The 19,836-nt window shown below is 40.3% G+C and overlaps 1 pseudogene; it reads right to left on the reverse strand.

Moving 5' to 3' along the window:
* Positions 1-421: 421 nt before the first annotated feature.
* Positions 422-19,836, reverse strand: part of LOC140479462 (NAD(P) transhydrogenase, mitochondrial-like) — a 184,778-nt pseudogene continuing 165,363 nt past the window's right edge.

A 19,836-nucleotide genomic window follows, 5' to 3' on the forward strand; every position in this document is an offset into this window, starting at 1 on the left:
TCATATGGTGTTTCAAGTTAAGAGGCTACCGCAAACATGCTTGTTATTTGACATGGTAAAGTGGCGAACAGAACCGCCAGATAAAAATGCACTTGCCCACACCTCATCACGAATCTACTTAAAACACATTATGAACAACTCTTCTCCCTGATAAAAAAAAGCAAATTTAATTTCCAATAGTGTAACTCTGTAGTGTCAACACTGCACAATTCAGTACAATCCCCACCCGAAAGTATAAAAGTACATAAAAATAACAAAGGAGGCAATCAATTCAAACACAAGTATTCACCATCTTTCGCTTTCAAAATTTACTGCTTCAGCAGTGTAAATGATAAATTTGGTTACTTTGAGTCACTATATTTTGATTAATGTTGCTTACTTAAAAAAAGTTGCTTTAAAACTGCAAAGCATTCTGTTGGATTTAGCTGGTTTCAGCTGATTCTCTGAGCTTCTCATGGAGGGCATCACAAGTTTTCTTTGCATCACCCAGTAACATGGCAGTGTTAGGTTTGTAAAAAATTGGATTGTCAACAGCAGCCTAGCTGACCCCCAGAGAACTCTTCATCACAACCACCTGGAGAAACAGCATCAGTCACAAAATGGTAACTGTCCGTCAACAAATAAGTACATCTGTACTGTTCAAGTTTGATCCCTAGCTGCTGCTGAATTTTCTCATTTCAGGCAGAGTAATAATTGACCAGAATTATCGCTGACCAGAATCAGAACTGATTCAAAAAACAAAATCAGATCACAAGCAATGAATTCTACAGTAAGTAGCTCACCTCCTAGCTCTGTAACACTTGTCCACTATCTACAAGGCACAACTTATGAGTATGATAGAATACCCTCCGCCGAGCTTGATGACTGCAGTTATGACAGCACTCAAGAAGCTTAACATTAGCCAGGACGATATAGAAAGGTAAGACCCCTGTGGTATTGTCACTGTACTCGCAATCTAGAGTCTTAGGTAATGTTCTGGGAACTCTACTTCGAATCCAGTCATGGTAGATGGTGGAATTGAATTCAACAAAAAAATTCAGGAGTCAAGAGTCTAATGATGGTCATTAAACATTGTTGACACTGAGGGGAAAACCCACCCACTTCATGCCTGTCTTTTAGTGAAGGTAACTATCATCCTTCCCTGGTCTGGACTACAATGTGATTGACTCTTAACTGTCCTCTGTGTAATTAGCAATAAGCAATGTCCATACTCCTTGAATGAAGTTTTTAAAAGAGCAGCAGTGTGCACCATCTATAACATGCAGCAACGTGTTAGTAACTTCCACATCCGCAACTTCTACCACCTGATGGAAAACAACAACAAATGCAACACCTGCAAGTTTCCTTCCTAGTCATAAACTATCCTGACTTGAAAATATATCATTGCTTCTTCACTGTCACTGGGTCAAGATCCTGGAACGTCTTTCCTATTCACAACAAATGGATGGCAGTGGTTCAAGAAAGAAAGGCAGCTCACCACCATCTTCTCAAGGTTAATTAACTATGGGCATTAAGTGTTTTCCTTGCCAATGATATTCACATACAATGAGGACAAATGAAAAAAAAAGATGCAATAGATGATGAACCGAGATCAGGTTTCTTCGTCGGGGGTGTGTGGGGGGAGGTGGTGGTGAAGGGGGAGAATATCACTGTCTTTCAGTACTGTTTACTGAGTACCACTGAAAGATGTGATGAGCAGTACATGCACCCACCAGATCAGGGCAGAATCTGTCTCAGCTGTGATGCTCTCCAAAATCAAACTAGTTCCTAATTCTCATTGTGCACCTTTCAGAATTGAAGAATGATCTAACAGAAAAGTGAACTAGCCAGACAAAAAGGAATGTTTTATGGAACTGTCAACAACTAAGGAAACAATCAGAAAGATAGATTCAGTTCAACTTATCGTTGGCAACTAGTTTACAATATAAACTGTTTATAGTGATTATAATGTAATTGTGGTTAACTGTAATGTACGACGTAACTGTTTATGACAGTTGATAATGTAAAATTATGGCCTCTAATGCTAAGAAACACAATGGAAGCAATAGTATGGGAACATCATTATTGCCAAATTACACTCTATCCTAACATGGATACAAGTATTCAATAATGCAACTATACATTTGGAAAACAAAGTCCTGGAGTTTCCCATCTAATACCATTGTGGCAGTAACCTAAACTGAAAAGGGACCAACATCTTAGCAGGGAGATTTGCTCATTCCATTAAGGAATGATAGAGAGGGAGAGTGGAGGAATTCTAAGTATCAGTGTAAATAGAAAGACTGATGGGGAAGGTTCTGAATATAAGGACAGAATGTCAATTAGAAAAGACAAGAGAGTGTCAGAGTATTTTGTAAATCTGAAGAACTAAATTTCAGGTCTTACAGGTAAGGCTGATGAACTCAGGGCATGTTTAACAACATGGGATTGAGATGTCATAGCTATTACAAAAACTTGGCTGAGAGATGGACAAGATTGACAGCTCAATGTTCTAAGTGTTAGGTGCTATAGGAAGGATAGAAAAGGAGGCAACAAGGAAGGGGTAGAGTTTTTGATTCAGGAATACGTTACTGCTGTAATTAAAGAAGATATTTCTGAAAAGTCGACCAGTGAAAATATATGGGAAGAAATTACAAATAAGAAAGGAAAGATCACTTTGATGGGATTGTACTATAGGCACCCCAATAGTAAGAGGGAATTTGAGTAACAAATATGCCAAGAGATCTCAGATATATGTAAGGATAATAAGATTGTAATAATGGGAGATTTTAATTTTCCAAACATTAACTGGAGCTACCATAGTGTTAAAGGTTAGGATAGTAAACAAATTATCAAATGTGCTTGAGAAAATGTTCTTTATCAAGATACGGATGCTCCTGCGAGATAAGAAGAAAAATTAGGTCTCCTGTTGGGCGATAAGGCAGGGCAGGTGACTGAAGTAAATGTGGGGGAACACTTTGGGTCTAGTGACCATATTATATCAGTTTCAAAATGGTTATAGAAAAAGATATGCCTCCCATAAAAGTTATTAATTGGAGTAAAGTTTTTATTAATGGTGTGAGACAAGAACTTTCAAAAGTTGATTGGAGTTGACTGTTTGCAGTTAAAAGGACACCTAACAAATAGGATGCATTCAAGAATGTGATGATGCATTCAGGGCATTTTGTTCCTGTCAGAGTAAAGGGTAGGGCTGGTAAGATTAAGGAACAATGGGTGAATAAAGATATTGAGGTTCTAGTCAACAAAGGTGGTTAGCACTGTTGCCTCACAGCGCCAGAGACCCGGGTTCAATTCCCGCGTAGGGCAACTGTGTGGAGTTTGCACATTCTCACCGTATCTGCGTGGGTTTCCTCCGGGTGTTCCAGTTCCCTCCCACAGTCCAAAAATGTGCAGGTGTTAGGTGAATTGGCCATGTTAAATTGCCCGTAGCGTTAGGTGAAGGGGTAAAATGTAGGGGAATAGGTCTGGGTGGGTTGCGCTTTGGCGGGTCGGTGTGGACTTGTTGGGCCGAAGGGCCTGTTTCCACACTGTAAGTGATCTAATCAATAAAAGAGAATCTTATTTTAGATATTGGTTTAATTGAATATCTTACCTCAATATAAAGAGTGTAGGGGCATTCTTAAGAGAGAAATCAGGACGGCAAAGAGGGGATATGAGATAGCACTGGCAGATAAGATTAAAGATAATCCAAAGAGATTCAACAAATATATTAAGAGCAAGAGGGTAATAAGAGAGACGGTAGGTCCTCTTAAACAGCAAAGAGGTCAGATTTGTGTTGAACCGCAGGAGATGGGAAAAATACCAAATGAATATTTCACATCAGTTTTTACTGTTGGGAAAGAAATGGAGTCCAGAGAATGCACAGAAATAAACTTTTATGTTTTAAAAACAGTTCACATTACAGAAAAGGAAGTTCAGGAGTTCTTAGAGAATATAAAGATGGATAAATTTCTGGGTCCAGATCTAATGTATCCCAGAACATTGTGGGAAATAAGGGAGGAAATTACAAGATCCCTTGCAGAAATATTTGCATCATCTATAACTACGGGTGGGGTGCCTGATGACTGGAGGGTGGCTACTCTTGCACATTTGTTTGAGAAAAGTTTTAAGGAGAAACCAGGGAATTATAGACCTAAGATTGACTTCAGTTGTGAGTAAATTGTTGGAGGTGATTGTACAATATTGGATTTATGGACATTTAAAGAGGCAAAAATGGATTCAGGATAGTCAGCATGGTTTTGTGTGAGGAAACTCGTGTCTCACAAACTTGATTGAGGTTTTTGAGGAAGTTACCAAAGAGGTTGATGATGGCAGAGCAGTAGTTATTGTTTATTTGGATTTTAATAAAGCCTTTGACAAGGTTCCATATAGTAGACTAATTAGCAAAGTTAGGTCACATGGGATTCAAGGTGAGCTTGCCAACTGGATACATAATTGGCTGGATGACAGGAGACAGAGCGTAATGGTGGAGGGTTGCTTTTCAGACTGGAGGCCTGCAGTGTTCCACAGGGATCAGTTTTTGAGACATCTTTTGTTTGTCATTTATATAAATGACTTGATGGAGAACATAGAAGGCATGGTTAGTAAGTTTGCAGACGACACCAAAATTGGTGGCATACAAGTAGTTCTCCTATAACGCACGTTCATTAAACATGATTTGGTTGTAACACGATTTGTGAATTGCAGATTTTGCTTTATAAAGCAAACTCCCATTTGCTGTTACGTGATTCTATCCTCGGCATCAGCTAAACACGCAGCCTCAGGATCCTTTGTCTGCAAAATGCAATGTCAGCTAAAACAGGAATGCAATCAGCTCTACAAGCTTTGCAACTGAGACTAAAACTGGGAATTATAGTCTACATTAAGAAGGAAGTTTATTTCAAACCAGGGGAGAATCTTGAGGAGGACTGGACTTCCGCGTCAGCATCACATGGTCAGACGGCTCACATGCTTTCTGGTGAAGAGCTTTGTGAAAGGTACAATGATGTTGTCAGTGATTTTAGAGTTAAAGAATTACATTTACTGTATTATTTCATTAAAATATGTGCTTTAAAGATTTAATTAGACTGTGATATCACTTGTGTTAGACTAACTACTATTTTTGTTTCGATCTTTACTGATATTTTAGGTGGTTCGCCCCTAACCCTGTTTTTCCCATAGGCCCCAATATTTATATTGTGTGATCTTCTATGACGTGAAGTCACACTGGAATGCAACTATCGCATTATTGGAGAACTACCTGTGGTAGGCAGTGAAGAAGGCTTTCTAAGATTACAAGGGGACCTTGATCAAATGGGTCAATTGGCAGAAAAAAATGGCAGATGCAGCTTAATCTGGATAAATGCGAGGTATTGCATTTTGGTACAAGAAACAAGGATAGGTGTACAGTGGGGCCCTGAATAGTCTTGAAGAATAGAGAGATCTCGAGGTGCAGGTATATAATTCTTTGAAGTTTGCATAACATATAGACAAGGTGGTTAAAAAGGATTTTGGCATGCTTGCCTTCATTGCTCAGTCCTTTGAGTATAGGAATTGGGAAGTCATGTTGAGGTTGTAGAGGACATTGGTGAGGCCTCTGCTGGAATACTGTGTCCAGTTCTGGTTGCCCAGTTATAGGAAGGGTATTATCAAGCTGGAGAGGGTTATGAGAGATTTACCAAGATGTTGGCAGGTATGGATGGTTTGAGTTATAAAGAAAGGCTGGATAGGCTGGGGAAATTTTCACTGCAGTGTAGGAGGTTGAGAGGCAATCTGATAGAAGCTTGTGAAATAATGAGAGGTATAGGTAAAGTTAATGGTAGTTGTCTTTTCCCTCGGATGGGGGATTTCAAGACAAGGGGGCACATTTTTAAGGTGAGAGGAGAGAGATTTTATAAAGACATGGAGGCAAATGTTTTACACAGAGGATGGTTTCCATGTGGAATGAATTTCCTGAGAAAGTGGTGAATTTGGTTTACAATTACAATGTTTAAAAGATAGATGCATGAAGAAGGAAGATTTGGAGGGATATGGCCAGGAGCAGGCATGTGGGACTAGTTTAGTTTGGGATTATGTTTGGCATGGGCTGATTGGATGGAAGGGTCTGTTTCTGTGCTGTGTAATTCTATGGCTCTATAACATAATAATTCCAGTGATTAGTGAAGAGGGTATAGAAAGTGCAAGGGCGAACCCAAAAGAGAAATTAGGTAAATGGGCTTGATTTTATTGTCATTATGGAGATTTAATACATTCAGGAATATTTGACCTTTCAGAAAGATTGGAGGGATGGAAAAGGTGGTGGAGCAGCACTGTTAGTAACAGATGAAATGAGGAGAGTTATGAGAGATGATCTAGGCTCAGAGGATAGAATCCATCTGGATGGAGATAAATAATAGCAAGGGAAGGAAGACATTTGTAGGAATAGTTTGTAAACTACAAAGCAGTAGCTACACTGTAGGAAAGGCTAGAAATCAACAAATAAAGGAGCACATAAAAAGAAAAATAAAGCAATAAAAATGGGTGACTTTAACCTTCATGTTGATTGGATCAATCACATTGGAAAGGGTAGCTTTGACAACAAATTCATACAGTGCATCAGGGACAGCTTCCTAGAGCAAGAATGTCATGGAACTAACCAGGGAACAGGCTACCTTGGATCTGATAACAGATAATTAGGCAGATTTAATAAATGGCCTCTCAGTATAAGATCCCTAGGAAGAAGAGATCTTAATATGAAAGAACATAATGTTTAGTTTCAGAGTTTGAAACTTAGGTCAGTAACAATGATGTTTAACTTAACTAAAGGATATTACAATGAATTGACAACAGTGTTCACTAACAGATAGATTAGAAGGAAAGTAAACATCCAAAATTTAAAAAGGTACTTCTTGATTCGCAGTAAAAATATATCTCAGTCAGGAGGCAAGATTCTAAGAGAACGATAAACCAAATAAGGAAGTTAAGGAGTGTATAAATGTGAAATATTAAGGAGACAAAAATTAGTGATAGTCCCGAAGACTGGGGTAAAGTCAGATTCCAGCAAAGCAGGAGTAAAGAGATAATAAAGGGAGAGAAAATAAACAACAATGTCTCAATAACAAGGAATATAAAAACTGACAATAAGGGGGGTGTGGAACCCAGGGAGATAGTGAGGAAAGACCTCAACCTGAGACTGATACGGTTGAGAAAAGAAGTGAGTCAAACAGTCAGGGCAGGCAGGGACAAAGTGGAGAACAAAGTAGGACTTATAAATTAAACTGCATTTTTTTCAATGCAAGAGACCTAACAGGGCATGGTTAGGAACATGGGACTGGGATATCACAGCAATTACAGAAACATGGCTCAGGGATGGACAGGATTGGCAGCTTCATGTTCCAGGATACAAATGCTATAGGAAGGACAGAAAGGGATCCAAGAGGGGAGGGGGAGTGGCAGTTTTTCTAAGGGATAGCATTACACCTGTACTTAGGGAGGATATTCCCAGAAATACATCCAGGGAAGTTTTTTGGGTGGAACTGAGAAATAAGAAAGGGATGATCACCTTATTGGGATTATTTTACAGACTCCCTAATAGTCAGTGGGAAATTGAGAAACAAAGTTGTAAGGAGATTTCAGTTATCTGTAAGGATAATAGGGTGGTTATAGTAGGGGATTTTAACTTTCTGGACATAGACAGGGGCTGCCATAGTGTTAAGGGTTTGGATGGAGAGGGATTTTCTGATTTAGTATGTAGTTGTACCTGTTAGGGAAGGTGCAAAACTTGGCATACTCTTGGAAAATAAGGCAGGGCAGGTGACTGAGGTGTCAGTCAGGGAAATCTTGGGGCCAGTGACCATAATTCCATTAGATTTAAAATAGTGATGGAAAAGGATAGGCCAGATCTAAAAGTTGAAATTCTAAATTTGAGTAAGGCTAATTTTGACAGTATTAGGTAAGAACTTTCAAAAGCTGATTGGGGGACAGATGTTTGCAAGTAAAGGGACAGCTGGAAAATGAGAAGCCTTCAGACATGAGATAATGAGAGTCCAGAGACAGGATATTCCTGTTAGGGTGAAAGGAAAGGCTGGAAGGTGTAGGGAATGCTGGATGACTAAAGAAACTGAGGGTTTAGTTAAGGAAAAAAAGGAAGGATATGTCAGGTATATACAGGATAGATCGAGTGAATCCTTAGAAGAGTATAAAGGCAGTAGGAGTATAGTTAAGAGGGAATTCAGGAGGGCAAAAGGGGGACATGAGATAGCTTTGGCAAATAGAGTTAAGGAGAATCCAAAGGGTTTTTACAAATGCATTTAGGACAAAAGGGTAACTAGGGAGAGAATAGGGCCCCTCAAAAATCAGCAAGGCAGCCTTTGTGTGGAGCCGCAGGAGATGGGGGAGATACTAAATGAGTATTTTGCATCAGTGTTTACTGTGGAGAAGGACATGGAAGATATAGAATGTGGGAAAATAGATGGTGACATCTCGAAAAATGCCATATTACAGAGGAGGAAGTGCTGTATGTCTTGAAACACATAAAGGTGGATAAATCCCCAGGACCTGATCAGGTGTACCCAAGAACTCTGTGGGAAGTTCGGGAATTGATTGCTGTGCCCCTTGCTCAGATATTTGTATCATCAAAAGTCACAGTGAGGTGCTTGGCTAATGTGGTACCATTATTTAAGAAAGGTCGTAAGGCCAAGCCAGGGAACTATAGACCGGTGAGCCTGACATTGGTGGTGGGCAAGTTGTTGGGGGGAATCTTGAGGGATAGGATTTACACATATTTGGAAAGGCAAGGACTGATTAAGGATAGTCAACATGGCTTTGTGCATGGGAAATCATGTCTCATGAATTTGATTGAGTTTTTTGAAAAAGAAAAAGTAACAAAGAGGATTGATGAAGGCAGAGCATTGGACGTGATCGATATAGACTTCAATAAGGCGCTTGACAAGGTTCCGCATGGGAGACTGGTTAGCAAGGTTAGAACTCATGGAATACAGGGAGATCTAGAAATTTGAATACAGGACTGGCTTGAAGGTAAAAGACAGTGTGGTAGTGGAGAGTTGTTTTTCAGACTGGAGGTCTGTGATCAGTGGAGTGCCACAAGGATTGGTGCCCCACTTTTTGTTATTTATATAATTAATGATTTGGATATGAACATAGAAGATATAGTTAGTAAGTTTACAGATGACACCAAAATTGGAAGTGTAGTGGACAACAAAGAAGGTTACCTCAGATTACAATCAGATCTTGATCCAATGGGCCAATGGGCTGAGGAGTGGCAGATGGAATTTAATTGAGATAAATGCGAGGTGCTATATTTTAGGAAAGCAAATTTTAGCAGGTCTCATACACTTAACAATAAGATCCTAGGGAATGTTGCTGAACAAAGAGACCTTGGAGTGCAGGTTCATAGCTCCTTGAAAGTAGAGTTGCAGGTAGATAGGATAGTGAAGAAGGTGTTTGGTATGCATTTCTTAATTGATCAGAGCATTGAGTATAGGAGTTGGGAGGTCATATTGTGGCTGTACAGGATGTTGGTTAGGCCGCTTTTGGAATATTGTGTGTAATTCTGGTCTCCTTCCTCTCAGAAGGATGTTGTAAAACTTGAAAGGGTTCAGAAAAGATTTACAAGGAAGTTGCCAGTGTTGAAGGATTTGAGCTATAGGAAGAGGCTGAACAGACTGGGGCTGTATTCCCTGAAGCATCGAAGGCTGATGGGTGATCTCATAGAGGTTTATAAAATCATGAAGGACATGGATAGGATAAATAGACAAAGTCTTTTCCCTGGGGTGGGGGAGTCCAGAACCCAAGGGCATAGATTTAGGGAGAGGGGAAAGATATAAAAAAGAGCTAAGTGGCAATTTATTCATGCAGAAGGTGGTGCATGTATGGAATGAGCTGCCAGAGGAAATGGTGGAGGCTGGTACAATTATAACATTTGAAAGGCATCTGGATGGGTATATGAACAAGAAGGGTTTAGAGGGATATGGCCCAAGTGCTGGAAAATGGGACTAGATTAGGTTGGGATATCTGGTCGGCGTGGACAAGTTGGACTGAAGGATGTGTTTCCATGCTGTACATCTCTATGACTCTATGGTTTTATGAAATGGCAGAGGATTTAAACAGATATTTTGCAGCAGTCTTTCAGGTGGAAGATACTCTGAACATCCCATTAATACTAATGGAACTAAAGGTAGATAAGCCCTGATGGTTTGCTACATCGGATCTGAAAAGAGGTGGCTACTGAGAGAGTGGATGCATTGACTGAAATATTCTAAAATCCTTCGACTCTGGATAAGTACCAGAGCAGTGGAAAACTGCTAATGTGACATTCCTATTCAAAAAGGGATTGAGGCATAGAAAGCAGGTAACAATATGTTAATCTGCTTAAAATCTATTGTTGGAAAAGTTTTGGAAAGTCCTAATCTAATCAAGCAGGGGCAGCATAACTTCATGAAAGGGAAATCATGTCTGACTAAATTATTTGAGTTTGTTTGAGTAAGTCTCAATCAGAGTGGATAGAGGGGAACCAGTAGATGTGTTGCATTTGGACTTCCAGAAGGCACTCGACAGGTTCCACATAAAATGTTAAGTCAAAACATAGGCCAATTGGAGTATCGGAGGTAGTACACTAGCGTGGATAGAGAATTGACTAATGGGCAGGAAACAGCAGGTGGGGATAAGAGATTCTTTTTCGGATTGGTGACCTGTGATCTGTGGGGTTCAATAGGGATCAGTGCTGGGAGCACAACTATTTCCAATATAGATGACTGATTTGGAAGAAGGAAATGAATGTAAGTTGCAAGAGGGATACAAAGAGTTTACAGTGATATTGACAGGTTAGGCAAGCAAGTAAGAAATTGACAAATGGAGTATTATGTAGGAAAATGAAAAGTTGTTCATTTTGGAAGGGAGAAAAAGTGAATATTATATAAATGAGAAAAACTGCAGAAAGTTGCAATGCAAAGGACTTGGGCATACTTGCACATGAAACAGAGAAAGCAGACACACAGTACAGCAAGTAATCAGGAAGTCAAATAGAATGTTAACCCATATTTAAAGGGAGTTTGAGTGTAAGAGTAGGGAAGTCTTACCGAAACTGTATAAGGTGCTGGTGAGAACACATGTGGAGTACTGTGAGTGGTTTTGGTCATCCAATTTAGACAATAGAACATAGAAAAGTACAGCACAGAACAGGCCCTTCAGTCCACTATGTTGTACCAAGGATTATTCCTAATCTAAACTAAACTAACCTAACCCTATGCACCCCTCAATTCACTGCTGTCCACTGCTGTCCAGAGGTCACTTGTATGACCCAAATGACTCTGTTTTCACCACCTTCACTGGCAATGCATTCCATGCATTCACAATTCTATGTGTAAAGAACCTTCCGCTGACATCTCCTCTATACCTGCCCCCTACCATCTTATATCTATGACCCCTCGTGGCAGTCAATCCTGCCCTGGGGAAAAGTCTCTGGCTATTGGCTCTATCCATGCCTCTCATTACCTGTATACCTCGATCACGTCACCTCTCTTCCTCCTTCTCTCCAGAGAAAAAAGTCCGAGCTTAGTTAACCTCTCTTCGTAAGACAAGCGCTCCAGTCCAGTAGCATCTTGGTAAACCTTCTTGCACCCTCTCCAAAATCTTTCCTGTAATAGGGCGACCGGAACTGGACATAATATTCCAAGTGTAGTCTCACTAGGGTTTTGTAGAGCTGCAGCAAAACCTTGCGATATTAGTGAGAGAGGGTAATATCTTTTTGTGGCTAGTTGGTGTTCATGTATCCTGGTGGCTAGTTTTCTGCCTGTTTGTCCAATGTAGTGTTTGTTACAGTCCATACACAGTATTTTGTAAATGACATTAGTTTTCCTTGTTGTCTATATAAGGTCTTTCAATTTCATTAGCTGCTGTTTTAGTGTGTTGATGGGTTTGTGGGCTACCATGATGCCAAGGGGTCTGAGTAGTCTGGTAGTCATTTCCGAGATGTCTTTGATGAACTCTCTCACTAGTATCCTCACATACGGATGAGGAATGATACCACTTCGATTGGGACAACACATCCATCCTAGAACAAGCCAAACAAAGGCATGCACAAAAATTCCTAGAAGCATGGCATTCCAACCAGAACTCTATCAACAAACACATTGAGTTAGACCCCATCTACCACCCCCTGAGAAAAGGAACAGGAAGTGACTTCACCACACGAAATGACAACACCAGCCCAAAGAAATCCAAAGATATAAATTGAAAGCAGGAATTTTCAGCATTGCTTTGCCTGAGGCCCACTGAAGATGTAACCTAGTAGGGTAACGAAATGTCTGTAAATGAATCTTCCAGCTCAGCAAGCAAACCTATATTCAAAAGCAAAGAAAATGCTGAAAAAATGCTGGCTGGCAAGATTTGGGAGAATCCCAAGTTATTCTACTAGTTTTTCCATAAGACCACAAACTATTAGATATAGGAGCTTAAGATATAAATGATTCAGCCCATTGATTCTGTTCCGCAATTCAATCCTGGCTAATATGTTTCTCAACCCTACTGTCCTGCCTTCTCCTCATAACTCTTGATCTCCTTACTAATCAAGAACCTATATATAGCTGAATTAAATACACTCAATGACTTGGCCTCCATGGCCTTCTGCAGCAATGAGTTTCACAGATTCACCACCCTCTGGCTGAAGAAATTCCTCCTCATCTCAGTTCTAAAAGGTCAGCCTTTCACTCTGAGGCTGTGCCCTTGGGTCTGAGTCTCTCCTACTCCTGAAAACATCTTCTCCAAGTCCTTCTCTATCCAGGTCTCTAAGTGTCCATGAAATTGCTCTTTATCCTTCTAAACTCCATCGAGTACAGAACCAGAATCCTTAATCGGCCCTTGTATGACAAGCCCTTTGTTCCCAGGATCATATTCATGAATCTTCTCTGGAGCCCTACCGAGACCAGCATATCATTCCTTAGAAATGGGACCCAAATCTGCTCACAATATTCTAAATGTGGTCTGACCAGAACTTTAAACAGCCTCAGCAGTACAATCTTACTTTTATCTTCTACCTGTCTTGAAATGAATGCTAAGATTTGGAGGTGCCAATGTTGGACTGGTTTGAACAAAATCAGAAGTCACATGACACTGGGTTATAGTCCAATAGGTTTATTTGAAATCACAATCCTGATGACGGAGCAATGCTCCAAAAGCTTGTCATTTCAAATAAAGCTATTGGACTACAACTGGTGTCATGTGACTTCTGAAATAAATGCTAACATTGCATTTGTCTCCCTAACTGCCAACTGTTAACCTTCGGAGAATCTTTAACTGGGACTCCTAATGCCCTTTGTATTGCAGATTTCTAAAGCATTTCCCAATGTGAAAATAGTCCTTGCCTCTACTCTTCTTGCCAAAATGCATTACCTCATGTTTTCCCACACTGTGTTCCATCGGCCACTTCTTTGCCCACTTTCCCAGCCTGCCCAAGTCCTTCTGCAGCCTTCCTTTTTATTTTAGCACGACCTGCCCATCCACCCATCTTTTGTCCTAACCAAAGAGAATAACCAGGGAAGGAGTTAGTTCATTCAGGATCAAGGTGAAAATCTGTGCAAGAAGCTGGAGGACAATGGTAGAATGTTAAATGAGAGCCTCACATCTGTTTTTGAGAAAGAGGATACAAGTACAGAATTCAAGAAAGTGGACTGTGAAGTTTTTGAGTAGACTGAAATAAGAAATGAGGAAGTACTGGAGGCTTTGGTGAGTTTGAAAAATTTATTAATCTCCAGGTCCAGATGAGTTGTATCGTGGGCTGCTGTGGAAGACAAAGAAGGAAATAATAGCAGCCCTGACCCAAATTTGTTAATCTTCTCTGGCCATAAGTGATGAGTCAAGGGGACGGGAGGACAGCTAACGTGGTTCCACTTTTCGAGAAGAGTGGTCGAGATAAACCAGGGAATTACAGACCAGTGAGTCTCACGTTAGTGGTAGGAAAACTATTGGGGAAAATTCTAAAGAAGAGAATTAATCTCTACTTGGAGAGCCAAGGTTGGATCAGAGACAGTCAGCGAAATCATGCCTCCAACAAATTTCATCAAATTTTTCAAGGAAGTGACTAAGTGTGCAGATGAGGGGAGGGCAGTTAATATAACTTGTATGAATTTCAGCAAGGCCCTTGACAAGGTCCCACATGGGAAGCTGATAAAGAAGGCAAAAGCACATGGAATTCAGGGTAATTTGGCAAGTTGGATCCAAAATTGACTTAGTGACAGGAGACAGAGAGTGGTGGTAGAAGGCTATGCATGTGACTGGAGCCAGGGATCAGTGCTGGGTAAATAAAAACCAAAAGATCTACAGACGCTGTAAATCAGAAACAAAAACAGAAATTGTTGGACTAGCTCAGCAGTCTGGCAACATCTGTGTAGAAAAATCAGAGTTAACGTTTTGGATTGAGTGACATCCTCAGAAGCTTCTTCAGACCCTTCCTAAGTTCTGAGGACAGGTCACTCAATCCAAAATATTAACTCTGATTTCTCTCCATAGATGCTGCCAGATCTGCTGAGCTTTTCTAACAATTTCTGTTTTTGTTGGTGATCAATGCTGGTTCCCTATTGTTTGTGATATTTATAAATGATGTAGATAAGAATAATGGGGTAAATGATAAGTAAGTTTGCAGACTACACAAAGAATGGCTGAATGACAGTGAGGAGGAAGGCCTCAGGTTACAGGAGACTAGAAACCATTTGGTCAGATGGCAGATCAATGGCAGATGGAGGTTAACTATGATAATTGTGAAGTGGGGCACTTTGGAAGAAGGAACGTGAAAAGGGTGTACTTAATGAATGGTAGAATAGTTGGAAGCTCAGAGGGATCGTGAGATGCTGGTCCACAGATCCTTGATGGTGGCAGGACAGGTTAATAGGGTCATTAAAAAGGCATGGGGGATGTTTGCCTTTATCAGTGGAGGCATAGATTATCATAGATTATAAGAGCATGGAAGTTATTTTGGAGCTGTACAGGACTTTGGTTGGGCCACAGCTGGAGTACTGTGCATAGTTCTGGTCACCATACTGTAGGAAGTGATTACACTGGAGGTGGTGCAGAGGAGATTCACCAGAATGTTGCCTGGGATGGAGCATTTCAGCAATGAAGACAGGTTGGATAAACGTGAAAGTTGTTTCCATTAGTGCAGAGCAGAATTAGGACAAACCTGATTGAGATGTTTAAGATCATGAGAAGCATGAACAAGGTGAATGGAAAGCAAAGGGGCTGAAGGGGACTTCAAGGGCTTCAAGAACTTTTAATATGAAAAGGAGGAAGTTCAGAGAGGATTTGAGGAAAAGATTTTTCACCTAGAAGTTTGTGGGATTCTGGCACTGCCTGAGAGAGTATTGAGGCTGGTAACCTCACAATCTTTAAAAAGTACTTGGATAAACATTTTAAATGTCATAACACTCAAGGCTGTAGGTTGAATGTGGGACAACAGGACTCGTCTTGATATGAGTGCATTACTGGCAATACAGACTAGCTTCTTCCTACAGTATAATTGTGTGATTCGAGCTGTGTATCCACCCTCTTGCAGTAAGGTTTGTACCCTTCTGAATGTTAACCACTTGCTGGAATCAAACATTTTTAATAAAGTTATTGGATAACTTCCCTGTCACCTTTTTAAAACAGGGTGATATGGAGTCAAGGTTACTGGCCTTTCTTGTCCAAAACTCTACCCCACAAAAAGCACATCTGACAAAAGTTGCAAAAAGACCAATTTCAGCTTATTCCAAATGGATTTGTGGACAATGGGTGGTGGTGAATGAGGTAGCTAGAGACTCACAGTACAACGTGACTTCAATCCCAGAAATACTTAAATTAATAGTTTTGCAAAATTATCAGTTAAAAATTTGTCAACTATTTAAAACACAATATTTTCTTAGATTTCCTATAAAATAAAATCTAACATTTGCATGCAAATACCAGGCAGACACTTTTGGGCTGTGGGATTGAGATGACAGAAGGAAGAATGCAGAACAGCTTTTCCCTTTTGAATACATCTGCATCCATACACGTGTTGATAGCATACTTCATTTGGACCACAGTAAGTGTGAAATAAATCAGATCACTCATCGAGTTTTATATGTAACTGCCACATTAAAAGCACACATTACTCCAGCCAACATTTCCACTCCCTTGCCATTAACTTTATTCCTCTTCCAGCTACATTGTTTGAAATGATTTACAATCTTTCCAAAAACCTCAAGCGCTCCATTCCATGCAGTTGAATTTAAAATCACAATTCCTGGTCATTACCAAGGACTGCATAATTCGACTATTGGATACATTTGCTCACATATCACCATCATTGTCACTGAAGCTCTCAACAATGCTTTAGGGACCTCTCCAATTACTTACTCAATGGCTGCCCAAAGTGTGCAAGTTCCAATGTGTCCAAGTGTTATCGCCCACACACTGTCCTGCACAAAGCCCCAGTTATTCATCATTCCTGTGACAAACTGTCCTGGCTCACAGTCCTCCAATAAGTCAGTCTTAAATTCTTTGTTGTAATGTACAAATACCTCCATCTTTCATTGTATTCTCTCACTTCCATCTTCTTATGCCCTAGATCTCTTTCATGGAATTTGTCTTAAATCTATCACTCCTCAATATGTAGCTATGCCCCCCCCATATAAGCTGACATCATCACTGTCTACCCTATCTAATCCTCTGATCATCTTGTATCTCTCTATCAAATCCCCTCTTAGCCTTCGTTCCAATGAGAACAGACCCAAATCTCTCAGCCTTTCCTCATAAGACCTTCCCTCCAGACCAGGCAACATCCTGGTAAATCTCCTCTGCACCTTTTCCAATGCTTCCACATCCTTCCTGAAATATGGCGACCAGAACTGTACACAATATTCCAAGTGTGGCCGCACTAGTGTTTTGTACAGTTGCAGCACGATATTGTAGCTCTGGAACTCAATCCCTCTACCAATGAAACCTAACACACCGTATGCCTTCTTAACAGCACTATCAATCTGGGTGACAACTTTCAGGGATCTATGTACATGGATTCCTAGATCCCTCTGCACATCCACACTACCAAGAATCTTTCCATTGACCCAGTACTCTACCTTCCTGTTATTCTTCCCAAAGTGCATCACCTCACATTTAGCTGCATTGAACTCCATTTGCCACCTATCAGCCCAATTCTGCAGTTTATCCATGTAAGCATTTAGATGGACTTGGATGTCCTTGTAAATTAATCACATAAAATCAACATGCAGCTACAACAAGCAATAATGTCATCAAATGGGATGTCAGCTTATATTACAAAGGGATAGGAATGTAAGAATAAATAAGCTATTGTGATTGTATAGTGCCTGACTGAGATCATACCTGCAGTTAGATGTATAGTTTTGGTAAACACTTCCATAGGGAACATATATTTGCCTAAGAATGCAATGAAGGTTGATTTGACTGATTCCTGGGATGACAGTACTATTCAGTCAACTATGGTTATGTTCTCTGGATTTCAAAAAATGAAGGTTGATCCCACGGTGACATATTAAATTATTAAGGGGCTTTACAGAGTAGATGCTGGGAGAATGTTTCTTTTATTTTGAATTGGGGGATCGTAACTATCAGAATATGAGGTCAACTAAAAGTTGCAGATCTTTAAGAGGGATGTGGATGTTCAAACGATGAGACTATTTCAGCTCTTGAGGAAGTAACACGTAATACAGGGAAAGGAGAACTTGTAGCTATAATGTACATGGATCTCGAAAAAGCTTTTGACAAGGTGCCACATCATATACAAAATCAAAGTCTACAGGATGGAGCTAAGGTGTTATGAAGGATAGAGGATTTGTTAGTTAAAATCATGAAATAGAAGGGACAAATTTGAGTGGCAAGTTCAAACCAGGAGAATGCCACAGGATTATTGCTGGGGTGTCAATTTACAATGAAATCAATGACTTAGGTATGAGGCTCCTAAATTAATAGATTACATAAAGATAAGTAGAAAAGTAACTTATGAGAAGGACATTAAGGTTTATGAAGAGATTTAAACAGATTAATTGAATAGACAAAAAAAATTGGCAGAGGGACCATAATGTAGGAAGTGCAATTTGAAGACTACTTGAAGAGATTTCAGAATTCTGAGGTTGAGGGATCTATTGACGCTGGCACACCAATCAAAAAAGTTAGTTTGCAGGTACAGCAAATGAATAGGAAGGCAAATAGAATGTTGTTGTTTATTGCAAAGAAAATTGAACATAAATGTTGGGATATTTTACTGTTGTTGTGTTGGTGATTTGTAAGGCCACATCTGGTATACTATGAACAGTTTTGGTTTCCTTACTTAAAGGTTTTAATAACATAGGAAACTTTTCAGAGAAAATTCACAAGACTGATTCCTGGGATGAAGGGTTATCTTATGAGAGAAGATTGTACAAGTTGGGTCGATATTCATTTTAGAAAAATGAGAAATGGTCTTGTTCAAACATACAGATGTTATTAAATGGAATTGATTGGGCAGACTTGATTGGGTGGAAGCTGACAGGATGTTTCTCTTTGTGGGAGAGGTCAGAAATAGGTAAAACAGTTTAAAACTGTTTAAGAATGAAATGAGTATTTTTCTCTCAGAGGGGCACTGGTCTATAGAATTCTCTTGCCTAGAGAGGAATGGAGGCCAGGTCATTAAATAATTTTCAGCCTGAGTTGGGGAGGTTCTTGATTGACAAAAGAGTTTAGGGTTACAGTGGGTAAATGGGAAAGTGGAATTGAGGCCATATTCAGATCAGCCACAATCCTATCAAATGGTAGAGCAGGCTCAATGGGACAAATGGCCAACTCTTGCTATCAATTTGAATGTTCTTAAGTCAGAGATCAATAGATTTTCAGACACTAAATCAGTCAAGAGATATGGGGCACTGTCTTGTGTGTTGGATGCCAGGACCCCTCCCCACCCCACCCCCCGAGTAAACTTAAGGAGGAGATAGAAAGATTTTCAAATAGTACTGGGTTGAAGGGTTTAGATTAGATTACTTACAACATGGAAACAGGCCCATCGGCCCAACAAGTCCACACCGACCCGCCGAAGCACACCCACACCCATTCCCCTACATTTACTCTGCACCTAACACTATGGGCAATTTAGCGTAGCCAATTCACCTGACCTGCACATTTTTGGACTGTGGGAGGAAACCGGAGCAAACCCACGCAGACACGGGGAGAATGTGCAAACTTCACACAGTCAATCGCCTGAGGTGGGAATTGAACCCGGGTCTCTGGCGCTGTGAGGCAGCAGTGCTAACCACTGTGCCACCGTGCCGCCCACTTGTGGAGAGCAGATGGGGATGTGGAGTTGAGGCTGAGATTAATCAGCCATGATCCTTTAAAATGGCAGAGCAGGCCTGAGTGGCTGAATTGACTACTCCTGCTCCTGGTTCCTATGTTCTTGTATTCAGATGTAGACCATACAAGTCTAACCTTCTCCAGAAACAATCCCAGTGATCCAGGAATCCAGAACCTCCATCCTGCACCAACTGTGTCTAGTTCACCTGTCTACATCCCTCTGCAGCTGCTTTGTGTCACCTTCATCACTTGCCTTCTCAACTATTTTCTTGTCATCTACAAACATGACAATAGTACATTCACTTTCCTGAACCAAGTCATTAACATATATTATAAATAATTGTAGCCCCAGCACTGATCACTGTGGAACTCCATGACTTAGAGGTTATCATCCCTAATTTTCCTTGAGAAAGTGATATTCTTTTGCCATTGCAATCTATGCAGTGTAGGTATACCCACAACCTTGTCAAGGGAGTTGAAATGTGGACAGTTGACCCCGATTCTCATTGACACCAGAATTGTTCGGGCTCTTGAAAGCTATACTGATAT

The sequence above is a fragment of the Chiloscyllium punctatum genome, chromosome 1, assembly GCF_047496795.1.
Source record: "Chiloscyllium punctatum isolate Juve2018m chromosome 1, sChiPun1.3, whole genome shotgun sequence".
Classification (NCBI taxonomy): Eukaryota; Metazoa; Chordata; class Chondrichthyes; order Orectolobiformes; family Hemiscylliidae; genus Chiloscyllium; species Chiloscyllium punctatum.